We start from the raw sequence: 15,151 nt of genomic DNA on the forward strand, positions 1-15,151 counted from the left end.
GGATTCAGACAACTGCAAGCCTGACTTCTCCTCTGTAGCACATCCTGGGACAACTTGAGCTCCCTGGGTTCCCACCAGAAGGCAGTGCCTAAAGGTGGGGCAGGGTAGAGGATTGAGGGTGGAAGAGGATGTTATGGAGAGAAGGAAGCAGGGAGGGCCACTGGTCAGGACAGCTTCTGGAACAGAGTGCTATAGCATGCAACATGGGCTTTCGGGGGCCCAGCCCTTGTGCACCTCCTAGTTCTCGCAGCAGCCCTAACAGACATCAGTTACCCCCTTTTGTGGAAGAGAAAATAGGCTCTGTGAGGTTTGGTCAAGGACATATATCTGCCAAGAAAGGCAGCGGGCAAGTTCTTGGCCAGCACACCTGAGAAACATCTCCAGATGCAGAGAAGCTGAGACCAGGGCTGGAAGGAGGCCCAGGAAGCCAGGAGTGATGCTGGAGCCTGTGCTGCATGGGTAGGTCATGCGGCAGGCTGTATTCACAAGCCCAGCACCTTCACAAGAAGGCAAAGAACCATTTGGAAGAAAAAGCTGATCTGTAAGGAAGCAGAAGCTGAACAGATGCTAGGAGGAATCAGCAGGGGTGGAAAAGCTTAGGGAGTCAAGGAAAAGGGCCTGGGAGGTGGATGGTGGTGGCAATTGCATGATGGCTGAATGCACTTCATGTCAATCAACTGTCCTCCTACCCAAGCCATTAAGACAGTTCATTTTATGGTCTATATATAATTGTTACATTTTTTGCATGATGAAAAAGTTTTGGAGGTTGGTCGTATCACAGTGTGAATGTATTTAACACTGCTGAACCTACAGAGAGAATGGATAAGTTGGTCAATACTATGTGGATTTTATCACAGTAAAAATAAATATTTTTTTTAAAAAAAGATAAGGCCAAGCTTTTTCACTGGTCAGTGAAGGCTGGCAGTGGGCAGGGCTACCCGGTTCAAGTTCAGTCAGAGGGCCCTAGGCCTTGGCTGACCCTCACGGCAGACATACGCAGGCCGCCTTGGGGACAGGCAAACAGCACACAAGGGCTGCAGCTTCAGAGGATGTATGAAGTTTACAAGTCCAAAGGTTACCTCTTCTCAGACTCCAGTGGAATTTGACAGTCATTAAGTTTTTAAAAGCTCAGCAGACTGACCGTCCTTCCTCACTCAAGTTGTGTCCTTAATTTGTTTTAAATTGAATGCCCAGACTGCTCTCAAGAGGGATTATGGCTGGAGATGAGAAGATGGTCACCTGCAGTGGTGGTTTTAAGTTTTATTGTTTGGTGATTAAAGCCACTATGTCCCAGGCAAATATCTTAACGTGTAGTTTGCCCATGTTTTTCTTGAGAGTTATTAGGAGGTGGTTGGTAACTGAGAAGAATGATTTTAGATGGGCTGCTAGGCCTCTGGTTTGCAAGTTAACTATTCTCCTTTTAAGACCTCAAGTGTCCCCACCGGCATTTGGCCTGTCGCAGAGCTATGACCAGAAGGTCACATCTTTTAGGACAGATGGTCTGATTTCAAGTTCAAGTTCATGTGGTCTGAGGCAAGTGACTCTCAGAGCTTCAGTTTTATAATCTATAAATAGTGATAAAAGCAACAACTACCATCTAGGTTGAGCATCAGAATTTAAAAGGGAATATGTCCCAAACTAATAGCCTAGTATATAGTAAATGCTCAATAAATGATACCTAACACCAGGCTGTCATGAAGCACAAAGGTCCCTAGTCTAGGGAGCTTCCTGCCTAGATAACCACCCCTCTCCCAGCTGGAGACAGCTCTGAACTGTCCACATGTGATGTCCCAATGCCTCAGCATGCTTAGCAGATGCTCCTTTTTCACTTGACAGGACATAATCATGAGAATCCTTCCTGACCAGCTGCATGGAATTTGTGACTTGTGGTTGGGAAGCCTCAGTTCCACTCATGACCAGGCTCCTGGATGCTACCTGTCCCTTGTATAGACCTTCCCTTTTCTGAGTATAGCTTTTCTTACCTAAACTTGGAACTGCAAAGTCTTTGTGATTCATGCAGGGTGAGGACTTAGCCACAGCACACGTCCCTGGGAGCTAATGCCATGGCTCTGTGTGGGGCACCAAGTATATGCTGAGTGTATACAGACAGAACTGCAAGACACCCAGACAAATGCAAGAGAAATGCAACCCAGGAGCTGATAATCTCTCCAAAGACAATGACACTTAAATTTATGTTCTTAGGAATGAGTAATATTTTAAGCATGTGTGAATACATTGACTGTGCAAGTGTAAGTGTTACAAGTAAAATCACAGCTTCCTTTATACTCTGAGTCCTTCCCAGAGACAACCATTGTTATTATGGCTTGGATCTGCAATGTCTCCCAAAGGCCATATACTAAAGGCTCAGACACCAGCCCATGGTGCTACTGGGAAATGGTGCAACCCTTAGAAAGTGGGACCTAGTAGGAGGGAGTAGGTCATTGTAGACATGCCCTTGAGGAGTATCTTGGGACCCTTGTGCCCTCTTACTGTGCTTCTTAGTCACCATAGGTGACCAGCTCTGCTATGCGCTCTCCATCATGATGCTCTGCTTTGCTATGGGACAAAGCAACCATGGACTGAACCCCCCCAAACTGTGAGCCAAAATCTTTCCTCCTTTATTTTCTCAAGTCTTTTGTCCCAGTAACATAAAACTGACAAACCCACACATTAATAGTAAAGACCCTTCCAGACCTCTGACTAGGACTTCACACACGTATACAGGCATCTTTAAAACTTAGTTATTTTTTTTCATGAATGATATTATTTATATGACTAGTTCAAAAACTTGGTGGGTTTTTTTCTTCCCACTTAGGGATCTTTCCCTTTTCATCTTTTTAATTGCAGATAGCATTCCATAGGTTTGATAAGCATTAAAGTTGTTCCTCCTTTTTCAATCTGCAGTGATCATCCTTGTTTATCTCCCTAGAGAACATCTGTGCATATTTTTCTACATAGATAATGAGAGGAAAATGCGACTTTTATACGTTAAAGCCATAATGAAACATAAAATTTCATGGCTTTATTCCCTGACTAGGAATAAAAGAAAGAACCAAGAGTGTATTGGAGAAAAAAATAATGGGCAGGGAAACTGATCACAGAAGCACATACTTTTGAATTAATTTTTTAAAGTTTAACTTTGTAATAATCAAATACTATGTGGTTTTTAATCCATTCAAAATATGTATGGAACGACACAGGTTTCTTAGTATATTTTAAGATCTTTATGGAATCCTTCTGTATTTTAAGAATTTTAGCCAAGATATTTTTGGGGAAAAAATCCTATCATGTTATATAACTAATAAAAGCCATATGGTGTTGGTATATTAACCCATACCTGACTAGGACAAAGTTGGCCATATTAGACCTTAGTCTGATATATCAGACCTTAGTCTAACTCCTAAAGACAGAGGCAATACAAGTGTATGGGAAGGGCAGGAGTATTTACTAAAATATGAGTGAACAATTGATTTTCTGTTCAGAAGAGTTTTACTTATATGCTTGCTTCATGCCTTATATTCAGAGGCAATTCAAAGATACAAATATGAAAAATAAAACCTTAAGTCAGCGTGAAATTTTTAGAAAAAAAATTGGTGACAAACCAAAATACTAAGACATTTTCTTATAATAATTTTGCTTTCTAGTATCAGTCTTAAAGAAATAATTTTGATACAGAAAAATGTGGTGTTTTGAAATATTTAACATTACTTAAAATAGTACAGAATTTAAGAACAGCTTGAGAATCCTATAGAAAGTGTATATATAGTTAAATAAATTAAGAAATAATCTTAAATGAAATTTTTGTAGCCATTAAACTAATGCAACACCTCAGCTATTTTATGCAATGGAAGTTTTTTTTTTTTAAAAAAAAACATTTTACCTTTTCTATTGAAATTGTAATAAAGGAGGTAGTGGGGGGAGTATTTAGAGTCAGAACTCATATTAGGCACTGGGGAGAGAAAAATTCAATCAACAAGAAGAGGAATGGAGAAATCAAGAAATCAGGGGAAGCAGAAGATTAGGGGAGAGGAGAAATGGGCCCTCTTTTCAATCTGCCCTCCTTCCCCAGGGCTGGAAGCTAGTTACTTCCTAGCAAGGTAGTGAGAGTTCAGAGGCAGGTCTCTCATCCTATGCACAGATGTCCCTGCTCCTTCCCATTCCCTCCTGGAAAGTGGCCAGGGTTGGCCTCAGCCAAAGGAAATGGAGGGGTCAGGGAATGGCATTCCAGAAGTAAGGAAGGGACTCCCCAGTACTGAGCCTCCTCTGGCTGGAGGTGGGCAGGAAGGAGACAGCTCAAATACAGAGCAGCCAGTAAAAGAAGATGGCGAGAAACAGGAAGAGGGAATTCTGCCAGCTGGAGGCCGGGTGACCCTGTCCCAGACCCACCCCTGCGTCCCTGCGAAAAGGCTCACAAGCACTGAAGACAGTTGATACCACAGGAAAAAGCACCAACACCCAATGAGAAGTGAAAACCCCTGGTATCACCAAATGGCTGGAGCACCCCCCTGTTCTCTGGAGCAGGTCGCTGGCCCTGGGGGTGAGGTGGAGTTTCCAATCTGGGATCCTGGGGCTTCTGGCTCCCTCGTCTATAAAGCAGGACAACCTTCTCTCTGCTGATGACAGCTTTGCACATTGGGCACTCTTGCTGCTCTGGCTGTGTTTCCAGCCTCTGAGGAAGATAGGGCCAACAGTACAGGTGGCCACACACACTGACCACAGCTTCCTGAGCGGTCTCTAAACATGTTGCATTCGAAGGTCGCAACTGCCCCGACTTACTGGAAGTCTGGACCTTCAGGGGCTCCAATCCTCCACCTCTGCTGATGCCATGGCCAGTTCTGTCCCCTGCATCCCTGGGCCCCCACATACCCTGGCAATGGAAGTTTTAAAAGCAAAATTCACAAAAAGAAAAAACCACACACACACACACCCACCCTAAATCACCCTAAAATCACTGTGTTTTTAGAGGCAAACATCAGCAAATTACAGAACAGGACTCTCCAGTACTTGTCTCACTCACAGAAACATCAATTTGAACTACTCTCCATGAACAGAAACAACTTCATAACTGTATCAGAAATAAGAAAAGATAGTTTTATATTACAAACATTACACTGTGCTGCTAGGGCTTAGTGGAAGGGTAGAGATTCACCTTTCCACTTCTAGTTGTGTAAGACAACCTAAAAATTCCCCCTTTTCTCGTCATACTTCCTGTTGATTCTGTTCCTCTAGAGAACCCCGACTAACACAGCCCCCATGGATCCAGTTAACATCCAGTCTAGTAGAGACAAGTGAAGGACTTCCCCAGACAAAACCAGTCTTCAAAGACTGTACTAAGTCCCCACTTCCTTAGGTGTTCAGAACACATACCCTATAAGGATCTTGAACAATTGGGAAAGCATGTAAACACACACACACACACACACACACACAAAACCCAAACAAATGAAGCACTGGTAACTGACCCTAAAGAGATGGCATGAACTACCTGACAAAGAATTTGAAATAATTGCTTTAAGGAAGCTGATCAAACTTCAAGAAAGTATATGAAAACAAGTCAGCGAATCAGGAAAACAATAAATGACCAAAACAAATTAACTGGGAGATTAAAATGATTAAAAATTTCTGGAGCTGAAAAATACAATGAATGGAAAGAAAAATGCAAGAGAAAATCAAAAGCAGAATTGATCAAGCAGAAGAAAGAATCTGAGCTCAAAGATGTTAATTTGAAAATATATAGTCAGATGAGGAGAAAAAAAATATTGAAAAGGAATGAAAAAACCTTTCAGAATGTATGGGCTTACATCAAGAAAGCAAAATTTCAGCTATATGAGCTCAAGAAGGAAAAGAAAAAAGAATATGAAAGCTATTTAAAGAAATAATAAGAAAAACAATTTGGATAAAGATACAAATATTCAGGTATAGGAAAGTCAAAAGTCTCCAGTCAGATTCAATCCAAACAAAACTACACCAAGTCATTATAATCAAACTGTCAAAAATCAAAGACAAACAGGATCCTGAGAGCAGAAAGAGAAACAAATTATAAATTAAGGGATCTCCAATAATAGAGCAGATTTCTCAAAAGAAACTTCAGACGCCAGGAGAAAGTGGAATGATATATTCCATCTGCTAAAACAAAAGACAAAAAACCCCGCTAACCAGAAATACTATATACAGCAAAGTTATCTGCAGAAACGAAGAAGAAATGAAGACTTTCCCAGAGAAATAAGGTCTGAGGGGTTCATCAGCAAATATGTCTTGCAAAAAATGCTAATGGGGTTTCTTCATGCTGAAAGAATAGGACATTAATTAGTAACATGAAAACATAAAGGTATAAAACTCACTAGTAAAAATAAGTACACAAATTCAGAATACTCTGATATGTAATGGTGGTACCTATCTTTAGTATGAAGGTTAAAAAAGACAAAACTATTAAAAACAATAGCTATCATAATCTCTTAAAATCTCTTTTATCTTAAAAAGATAAAAACAAAATGTGGGGTGGGATGGACTGAAACTATAGATTTAAAAACAATGGGATCAGCTATTAGTGTAAAATAACCTATTGTAACTATAGGACATTTGATGTAAGCGTAATGGTAACCACAAAGCAGAAAGCTATCATAGATACACAAAGGAATAAAAAAATACCCTAGAGAAAATCATCTAACTACAAAGGAAATTATCAAGAAAGGAAGAAACAATAATTCCAGAAAACAATGAAGAAACAAGAAAATGGAAGTGATAAGATGCCTTACCTCAAATATAAAGGCATCAAATTCTTTTCTCAAAAGACACAATCAGGGCTGGAGTTGTAGCTCAGTGGTAGAGCATTTGCATAGCATATGTGAAGCACTGGGTTCCATCCTCAGCACCACATATAAACAAATAAAACAAAGGTATTGTGTCATCTACAACTAAGAAAAAAATTTTTTTTTAAAAAGTCATAATCCATTCCAGTGGTTGAATGGATTTTAAACAAGAAAAGACCCAATTATAAGTTGCCTACAAGATATTCACTTTACCTGTGAGAACACTTCACTTTTAAAATTAAAAGTGAAGGAATGGAGGAAGATATTTCATACAAATAGAAACCAAAACAGAGCAGGGATAGCTTTACTGAAATAAAATATATTTTAAGTTAAAAACTGTCATTATATAGTAACAAAGGGATCAATCCACCAAGATATACTATTGTAACTACATAGGTGCCCAACAGAGCACTTAATATAAAGCAAACATTAATAGATTTGATTTGTATGCAACACAATAAGAGATGTAATTCAATATCCTACTTTCAGCAATGGACATATTATCCAAATAGAAAAATCAGTAAGATAACATTAGGGTTAACTCATTTTATACCATTGTTCTAAATGTGGAACACCTATGAAAACTTAAACATAGTACATATCATAATTATATATCAGAATTTATTAATATAAAAGTTATATATTAATATAAAAGTTATATATATGATTTCTAACCTATTTTAATGAACATGTATTAATTTCATTGAAATAATCAGAATTGAAAACTTGGGACTTAATGACCAAATGGAAATATATTGAACATTTTATTCAAGAGCAGCAGAATACACATTCTTCTCAAGTTTACATGGCATATTCTACAGGATGGATGTGTTAGGCCACAAGTCTTAACAAATTTAGAAGACTGAAATCATATCAAATATCTTTTCCAACCACAATGGTATGAAACTAGAAATAAGTAATGGGAGTAATTTCAGAAAAATCACATGCTCCCGAGTATACAGAAGTTTAAAGAAGAACTTTTAAAGGAAATGAAAAAATATCTTGAGATAAAACAAATATGGAAACAATATATTAAAACTTATGGGATGTAACAAAATCAGTTCCAAGAGGGACATTTATAGCAATGAATTCCCACATCAAAAAAAAAAATATCCCACTCAGCTAGTAGAGTGTTGCCTCACATACACAAAGCCCTGGGTTCAATCCCCAGCAACACACACACACACACACACACACACACACACACACAAATCCCAAACAAGTAATCTAACATTACCCTAACAGCAAGAAAAACAAAGCAAATAAAGATCAGAGAAGAAATACATGAAAGAGACTAGAAAAATATAAAATACTGATGAAACTAAGATTTGGGGTATTTTTTTTAAAGATAAAGAAGATTGATAAAATTTTTGCTAGACTAAGAAGAAAACTGAGATAAAATCATAAATAAAGGAGGAGAAGAAATCAGAAGTGACACTACAGAAATACAAAGGGATTACAAAAGACTCATATAAACAATTATATGCCAACAAATTGGACATCTAGAAGAAAGGGACAAATTCCTAAACACATATCACCTACCAAGACTAAATCATGAAGACATAGAAGGTCTAGGGCACAGAGTTGGGGTGGGTATAGCAGGAGAAAGAGATAGAAAAGAAGTGAAGGAAGGAAATCTGATGAGATGAGTCATAAGGTAGGAGATTGAATCAGTGGTAAAAAGTCTCCCATCAGAGAAATGCCTAGGACCAAATGGCTTCACTGCTGAATTCTACCAAACATTTAAAAAACAAACCTCAGTTCTTCTTAAAAAACTTTCAAAAATTGAATAAGAGGGAATCCTTCCAAACTCATTTTACAGTATTCCCCTGATACAAAAGCTAGACGAGGACACTACAGAAAAAGAAAAGTTCATGCCAAAATTTCTGATGAAAATAGTTGCAAAAATTCTTAGCAGAAATACCAGCAAACCCATTTCAACAGCAAGAAGACCAACTGCCATGATCAAGTGGGATTTATCCCTGGATGTGAGCATGGTTCAACTTAGACAAATCCATAAATGAAGTATAGCCCATGAATGGAATGGAGGACAGAAACTATGATGGTCTCAACCAACACAGAAAAAGCACTTGATAATTTCAACATCCTTTCATGATTTAAAAAAAAACACTCAATAAATTAGGTATAGAAAGAATGGTGCCAATACAATAAAAACTATGCGACAAACCACAGCTAATATCGTGCTCAATGGTGAAGAGGTGCTTTTCCTCTAAGGTAAAAAAGACAAGACCAAGACCCTCAAGTCTCCCAACTTCTATTCAACACAGTGCTAGAAGTCCTGGCTAGAGCAGTTAGGCAAGAGAAAGAAAAGTCCTATGAATTGGAAAAGAAATAGTTAAATGGTCCCTGTTTGAAATAACATGATCTTATTATACACAGAAAACCCTCAAACACCAAAAAAATTTAAAAAGTAAATGAATTCAGTGAAGTATCAGGATATAACATCAACAGATAAACTCAGGAGTGTTTCTACGCACTAACAAATTTTCTGAAAAAGAAATCAAGAACACAATCCCATTTATAACGGCTATAAGAATAAAAATTCTTAGGAACAGATTTAACAGAAGAGGTGAAACATCTCTACAGTGAAAACTATTGAAAATATTGATGAAAAAACCTGAAGATGACACAAATGGATATGGTCATGAACTAGAAGAATGAAATATTGTTATAATGTTCATACTAGCCAAAACAACCCACAGATTTAATGCAATCCCAACCAAAATTCCAGTGACATCTTTCACTAAGATAGAAAAAAAATCCTAAAATGTGTATAGAATTACAAAAGATCCCAAATAGCCAAGGCATATTTGAGCACATAGCTCAAGGCATCACATTATCTGACTTCAAAATACACAACAAAGATGTAGTAATCAAAATAGCGTGGAATAGGGCTGGGGTTGTAGCTCAGTGGCAGAGTGCTTGCATAGTACATGTGAGGCCCTGGGTTCAATCCTCAGCACCACATAAAAATAAATAAATAAAATAAAGGCATGCTGTCCATCTACAACTACCATAAATAAATAAATAAATAAATAAATAAAACCCAGCATGGAATAAAAACAGACACATTGAACCAGGCTAACAGAAGAGAGTCCAGAAATAAATCCACACCAACATTCCATTTATTTATTACATTAATGCCAAGAACATAGTCCAGGGAAAGGGTACTCTTTTCAATAAATGGTGCTGGGAAAATGAATATCCACAAAGAATGAAATTAGACCCTCATCTTACACTGTTTTTTTTAATCAATTCTGAATGGATTAGAATCTTAACTATAACACTTGAAACTGTTAAAAAAAAATAAAAATAAACCACTGGAAAAATTCACAGAAGGAAAGCTCTAGAACATTGGTCTGGGCGAGGATTTTTTGAATTTGACCCTAAAAGCATAGGCAACAAAGCAAAAATAGGCAAATTGGGATTTTATCAAACTAAAAAAACTTCTGCTAGACCAACAAAAATCAGTAGGCTAAAAAAGAAGGCTATGGGATGCAAGAAAATATTCACAAACCCTATGTCCCGTAACGGGTTAACAAAAAAAATATATAAAGAACTTAAACTCAGCAGCAAAACAGCTTGATGGAAATACGACAAAGAACTGGAATCAACATTTCTCCAAAATGACACAAATGTCCAGTAGGTGTATTAGCAAAGTCCTCGGGGAAAGCAAGTTAAAATCATGACTCATCACCTACACCTGTCAGAATGGCTATTATCAGGGGGTAGGGGAGGGAGGGTGGGATGTGGGGGCATGTTGGTCAAAGGATATGAAATTTCAGGTAGGAATACTAAGTTCAAGAGATCTATTGTACATTATGGTGAATACATGCAATCACAATATACATATGAAATTGCTAAAAGAAGAGAGTTTTTGAAGAGTAGATTTTGTGTCCTCACTACAGAAAATAGGTAATGCAGGTTAACTCCATTTAGCCCTTCCACAATATATATGTAATTTCAAAATATGATGTTGCATGTGATATATGCAATTTAACTTATCAATTTAAATATATATTTGAAATTTAAAAAATTTTAAAAGTAGCATGTTTTTAACAGGCTAAAAAAAACTTGTCAGTAAAAAGGAATAAAAGTCATCTTTGGTGAGATCTTAGGCAACTATCTTTTCTATTTCTTAGTAACTTCCAATTTTTAAAAGATTAGCATATGATAGTTTTATAATTTATTATTCATTCAATGATTCTGCTCTTGAAGCCTAACTATATGTCAAAGAGAGGTACTGAGCTGGGTGCAGTGGTGCACGCTTATAAATCCCAGTGGCTCAGGAGGTGGAAGCAGGAAGACAGAGTTCAAAGCCAGCCTCAGCAAAAGTGAGGTGCTAAGCAACTCAGGGAGACCCTGTCTCTAAATAAAATTAGGGCTGGGGATGTGGCTCAGTGGTTGAGTGCCCCCGAGTTCAGTTCCTGGTTCAAATCCTGCCTCTCATCAAAAAAAAAAAAGCAGTACTAAGGAGCCATAACAATAAAGTACTATGGAGCCATAACAATAAAAATAAGATAAAAGGCCCTGTTTTGCAGTGGAAGAAATAGACAATTGACCATTAATAAGTAAACCCAATAATGCTACTAAGCACACGAGCAAGGTGATGACAAGACTCATCAAGGGAAGCCACTTGCAGGATGATGAGAGAAGCTATCTAAGAAGTTACACAGGAACCAGGATGAGAATAAGCCTGCCATGCAGAGTGTGGAAGAGCATTCTAGGAAGATGGAACAGCCAACTGTTGAAGCAGTAGTGAGGAATAACTTAGGATTTTTGCATAACAGAATAATAATTAAGGCATATTTAACTTTTCATCTCACAAATAGTATCCATTTTTCATTTGTTACAGGGTTTGGCCAAAACCACATACTTGGTAGGGTTCTGTAATCTAATATTTTCCACATAGAAATGTTGTCCGTGTTAAAATTTTCAAGTTTGCAGGGATTTGTGCCAGATACTAAGCCAGGAAAGACAACCCTTGAATTGGCAGAAACTCATATCACTGTGCTTCAGTATCTGTTTGTCAGCTGTTGTTTGCAAATTTTCCAATAATATTTTTACTGAATAAAGTATTAACTGAAAATGGATTCTGGGACCTAAATTATTGACTGAGCCTGGCAGTATGTAATAACCACAGTCGGGGTTTGGGACTTTAAAGCTAACCAAATGCATTCAGGCCTTTCTCAGCCATATTAGCAGTACCTCTACTTTAAGAAAGAAGGTAGAACATGGCCAGCAACCCGGAGAGCCACGTGTAAAGCAAGGTCTTGCTGAATTATACCCCAGCTCTTGGCAAACTAAGGAGCGCAAGTCTAGGGCGCCCAAGCTCCAGGGCCACCTTAGTTCAGTAGCAGAAAAACCCAAGTCCAAGTTTGATAAACTCCCAAATAAACAGTCTGTTAGCGGAGTCAGGCCCTGGACGTGGCTGTGTGGACAAGTCATCAGTCTCTAAGAAGTAAACATGAGTGGCTCACAGCTCGTAAATTTCCATCACATTCCCCAGCAGGCGGGTGGCGGGAGCCCTTGGAGTTTGCAGCCAGTAGTGACAAAAATGCCCGGCAAACAGCAGCCATGGCCAGGGGACACCATGGACCTGGCCCTGGGCTGCCCTTTTCACCAAAAGAACTGGAGCAGAACCCTAATCACCCAGTATCCAAGTCAGCAAAAGGTCTCCGTTCAAAGGTGGGTCAGGCTGACCACACCAGTGGGATGGGAGCAGGGGTGGAGCTGATCCCCTTTCCTTGCACAGGATGCTTGGTCCATGGTCCAGCCTGGCAGCTCTCAGCAGCCTTGTTTCTATGCCATACCCTCAGGAGGGGCTGCCTTGAGCTCTTCCTGGACTGAGTTCAGGGACTCAGGGGCAAAGGTCAGGCATTGATTTGGCTGATGACCCTTCCTATGGGCAACAGCAATAACCCAAGATGTGGAGTAAAAGAGCTGGCTGGAGGCTCGGCGCACTTCACTCAGCCAGGGTCTACACACCAAGAGCCTGAGCAGAAATTATTGTGATCTCCCTGATCCAACAAGAGCAGGATCAACTGCTGGGTGTAGGGAAGAGGCTCTACCATCAATCCCTTTGCCCTCCCCCCCCCTACAGCCCGGGATGCCATGGAAGAGCTGGCTAGCTTCATATCTGAGAAGCTGTGGTTTCAGCATTCTTCCCCTTTGTAGGTCTAGAGAAGTACTGGGGGTCGGAATCTACACCCCTCATAACCTAGCATTCTCCAGTCTTCTTTACATCATCTAAGACATTTGCACAACTCCCTGGGAAAAGGCAGAAGACTGTGCAGAGCTGAGAGGGCTGGCTGCTCACTCTTGCAGTCCATTCTTGCTGTGTGTTGGGGAGCTTTCCCATGGTCTGATGAGATTCATGGAAAAACAGAGAAGTCTGCTTAACCAGTGCCCAAGACTGTCAGTGAATACGATAGCAAAGGGAAAGACATAGCACGCAGTATTCCTTCAACTCTAGCTCACAAAAAACAAAAACAACTTTGGTCCCCAGGAAAGCACCCCACGAGTGTTCTATAGACCTCATTGTGTAGTGGATTTGTCTGAAGACATAGCTTTGTTCTGTCCCTGAGCTTAAGGGGCTCAAGGTCTGGGAGACAGGCTAATCAGAAAATGACAATGAGGTTTATGCACTTGACAATGGAATCAAGGCAAGATTACAGAGCTCTGCTTATAGGAATCAGGAAGGCCACCCAGAGAAGAGGACTCCCCGAGACCAGACTTGGAGAATACACAGAATGTCATGCATTGGATAATGAGGTGAGGGGTATGTCAGCAGAGATTTTCTAAGTACAAGGAACCAGACAATGCAAAGGCCTAGAGACTTCAGAGAACCCAGTGTGGTCAGGGAAGAGAAATTCAGTAAGTAACATCAGGCTTGGGATACATGGTAAAAAATAATAATAAAAATTTAAAAATCCATGCATTCTTATACTGGGTGCTATGTGAAATGATTTATGTACACGACCTGGTTTAATCTTTAAAGCTGTTCTAGAAAGAGGCATTATTATGCCCATTTTATATGAGGATAGCAAGTTAAGGTAGGTTCATAGACTCAAGCAAGACCCCCTATAAGGTGATGGGGAGCAGTGGGCTCCATTTTCTACAGAACAGGCATTTAGTATGTGCTATGTCAAATCCTATGAGCTAGGATTCAGGGCCAGTTTTGCCCATCTCAAACCCATTCCTACTGGTGATGCTCAGCTGTTTCTTCCCTGGGTAGCAGGGTGGGAGACATGGGACAGACAGCTGGGGCCAGCCTCAGCTAAGTGGAAAAATCTCTTGCTCCAGCTCGGAGCCCCAGACCTCCTGTTCGACCCTCGCTGCACTTGCCTCACCTCTAGCTGACGAGCCTGTCTGGGGCACATGCTTTCTCTTCTGTTGGGCTCCTGGCACACAAGAGATTGCTCTTTTGACTTTGGGTGGAGCAAAGAACCGCTGCCAAGTCAAATAGTCATTGGAATCCCAGGTTGTTCCTCCAGACAGTCCTCAGAAGAACTGCCCTGCTGTCACTTCCGAGATTGGGTGTGTCAGCAGCTCTGGGTGTCATCCAGCCTAGTCCTGTTGAATCCCTTAGGAAACCACTCTGTGTGGGTGTGACTCCCCCAGCCACCTCCTCACACTGCTCTTATGCTCAAGGGATTTAAAGGATGCTGAAGCAAGTTTCATTCCCAGCCCGTTTACCAAAGGGCCAAAGAGGGTGGTGGAGGACCTGGTCAGTTGAAGCCCCACAGAGCCCCAGAATCACAGTGAAGGAATCTTGGCCTCTGCTATCTACAGTCTCTAGATGTTCTACGGCTCTAAGTTCTAGAAAGCTTACCTTTCCATTGTTGTTGGAGGAAACATTTTAGAAACAGTTGATTAGTTATGTGGGAAAGAGCTGGTTCATCAGTTTCCATTTGGATGTTTGAAATTGACAGCAGTCCACTGAGATAGAGTCCAAAGGATCCTTGACAAGGATTGGCAGGACCCTGAGCTCTGGCCTGGCCTCCCAAGGAGCTAATAACAAACCAGTGATTCAACACAATGTAGAAAGATGGAGGTGTGGATGGGGGATTCCTGGGAGGCTCTGGTACCAGGTGTTTTTCTGTCCCTTTGCTTTCCCTTCATTTTTTGACTGTAGACCATCTTCCCTCCAAACCCATCCAGCTGTCAGCTGCTGCATTACCTCCCCCTGAGTCAGGGTTCAGATATTTCCCTACAAAGGGCCAAATGGTTAAATATCTTAGGCTATGAACCAACAGTTTCTGTCCCATGTACCCAGCCCCACCCTTGTGCACTAAAATTGCTACTGATGAATGTAAACA

At 40.2% G+C, this 15,151-nt stretch overlaps 1 protein-coding gene and 1 pseudogene across 2 annotated transcripts in view; one reads left to right on the top strand and one right to left on the bottom strand.

Annotated features, from left to right (window-relative positions):
• The window catches only part of CCDC3 (coiled-coil domain containing 3), a 107,229-nt gene that overhangs the window by 84,399 nt on the left and 7,679 nt on the right, over positions 1-15,151 (top strand). The window lies entirely within an intron of this gene.
• On the bottom strand, positions 4,037-5,621 carry LOC308652504 (E3 ubiquitin-protein ligase RNF5-like; annotated as a pseudogene). The gene has a single exon. The product of its transcript is annotated as an E3 ubiquitin-protein ligase RNF5-like (transcript).

Source organism: Spermophilus citellus, assembly GCF_964194105.1.
Source record: "Spermophilus citellus genome assembly, chromosome: 6".
Taxonomy (NCBI): Eukaryota; Metazoa; Chordata; class Mammalia; order Rodentia; family Sciuridae; genus Spermophilus; species Spermophilus citellus.